We start from the raw sequence: 2,500 nt of genomic DNA, 5'->3' as shown, positions 1-2,500 counted from the left end.
GTTAAGATCAGAAATGATAGGCCTACGAGAGGTTCCTCTGGGAAAGCTACACCCAAAACTTTTGAGGAAGGAAGATGGCAGAAATTGGAACAAACTTTTCACTTGAAGGGAAGCTTTTCACGTCAAACCAGCTATTTAAATCAACCCCTCGCAGCCATCCTGGCAGAGAAGCAGAAAACCGAAACACTCCAGTCCGGCCGAGGCCCGGGTAAACCGGTCCCGCCCGAGCGAGCGTCCCGGTAGACCGGGACGGCTGCCGGGCGCGGGCACCCCCGGGGCCCGGCGCTGGCACCGAGGCGAAGGGGGAGGTCCCCGACCGAGGCCCGCGGCGCCGGAGCCGGGATCCCGTACCTCCATCGCGGCGGGGGAAACGGAAAGACTGACCCGGCCGAGGCCCCGGTAGACCGGGACGGCTGCCGGGCGCGGGCACCCCCGGGGCCCGGCGCTGGCACCGAGGCGAAGGGGGAGGTCCCCGACCGAGGCCCGCGGCGCCGGAGCCGGGATCCCGTACCTCCATCGCGGCGGGGGAAACGGAAAGACTGACCCGGCCGAGGCCACGGTAGACCGGGACGGCTGCCGGGCGCGGGCACCCCCGGGGCCCGGCGCTGGCAACGAGGCGAAGGGGGAGGTCCCCGACCGAGGCCCGCGGCGCCGGAGCCGGGATCCCGTACCTCCATCGCGGCGGGGGAAACGGAAAGACTGACCCGGCCGAGGCCCCGGTAGACCGGGACGGCTGCCGGGCGCGGGCACCCCCGGGGCCCGGCGCTGGCACCGAGGCGAAGGGGGAGGTCCCCGACCGAGGCCCGCGGCGCCGGAGCCGGGATCCCGTACCTCCATCGCGGCGGGGGAAACGGAAAGACTGACCCGGCCGAGGCCCCGGTAGACCGGGACGGCTGCCGGGCGCGGGCACCCCCGGGGCCCGGCGCTGGCACCGAGGCGAAGGGGGAGGTCCCCGACCGAGGCCCGCGGCGCCGGAGCCGGGATCCCGTACCTCCATCGCGGCGGGGGAAACGGAAAGACTGACCCGGCCGAGGCCACGGTAGACCGGGACGGCTGCCGGGCGCGGGCACCCCCGGGGCCCGGCGCTGGCAACGAGGCGAAGGGGGAGGTCCCCGACCGAGGCCCGCGGCGCCGGAGCCGGGATCCCGTACCTCCATCGCGGCGGGGGAAACGGAAAGACTGACCCGGCCGAGGCCCCGGTAGACCGGGACGGCTGCCGGGCGCGGGCACCCCCGGGGCCCGGCGCTGGCAACGAGGCGAAGGGGGAGGTCCCCGACCGAGGCCCGCGGCGCCGGAGCCGGGATCCCGTACCTCCATCGCGGCGGGGGAAACGGAAAGTGATGCGGCCGGGGCCCCGGTAGACCCGGCCGTCTCCCCGGCGCGGGCACCCCCGGGACCCGGCGCGGGCACCGAGGCGACGGCGGGGGTCCCCGACCGAGGCTCGCGGCGCCGGACCCGGGATCCCGTACCTCCATCGCGGCGGGGGAAACGGAAAGTGATCCGGCCGGGGCCCCGGTAGACCCGGCCGTCTCCCCGGCGCGGGCACCCCCGGGGCCCGGCGCTGGCACCGAGGCGAAGGGGGAGGTCCCCGACCGAGGCCCGCGGCGCCGGAGCCGGGATCCCGTACCTCCATCGCGGCGGGGGAAACGGAAAGACTGACCCGGCCGAGGCCCCGGTAGACCGGGACGGCTGCCGGGCGCGGGCACCCCCGGGGCCCGGCGCTGGCACCGAGGCGAAGGGGGAGGTCCCCGACCGAGGCCCGCGGCGCCGGAGCCGGGATCCCGTACCTCCATCGCGGCGGGGGAAACGGAAAGTGATCCGGCCGGGGCCCCGGTAGACCCGGCCGTCTCCCCGGCGCGGGCACCCCCGGGGCCCGGCGCTGGCACCGAGGCGAAGGGGGAGGTCCCCGACCGAGGCTCGCGGCGCCGGAGCCGGGATCCCGTACCTCCATCGCGGCGGGGGAAACGGAAAGACTGATCCGGCCGAGGCCCCGGTAGACCCGGCCGTCTCCCCGGCGCGGGCACCCCCGGGGCCCGGCGCGGGCACCGAGGCGAAGGGGGAGGTCCCCGACCGAGGCCCGCGGCGCCGGAGCCGGGATCCCGTACCTCCATCGCGGCGGGGGAAACGGAAAGTGATCCGGCCGGGGCCCCGGTAGACCCGGCCGTCTCCCCGGCGCGGGCACCCCCGGGGCCCGGCGCTGGCACCGAGGCGAAGGGGGAGGTCCCCGACCGAGGCTCGCGGCGCCGGAGCCGGGATCCCGTACCTCCATCGCGGCGGGGGAAACGGAAAGACTGATCCGGCCGAGGCCCCGGTAGACCGGGACGGATGCCGGGCGCGGGCACCCCCGGGGCCCGGCGCTGTCACCGAGGCGACGGCGGGGGTCCCCGACCGAGGCCCGCGGCGCCGGAGCCGGGATCCCCTAGTTCCATCGCGGCGGGGGAAACGGAAAGAGTGATCCGGCCGGGGCCCCGGTAAGCCGGACCCGCCCAAGGCCGTCCCG

Source organism: Pantherophis guttatus, unplaced genomic scaffold (genome assembly GCF_059756535.1).
Source record: "Pantherophis guttatus breed Tessera unplaced genomic scaffold, ASM5975653v1 scaffold_25, whole genome shotgun sequence".
Taxonomy (NCBI): Eukaryota; Metazoa; Chordata; class Lepidosauria; order Squamata; family Colubridae; genus Pantherophis; species Pantherophis guttatus.
The sequence above is the reverse complement of the archived record's forward strand: the minus strand, read 5'-3'. Positions refer to the sequence as shown.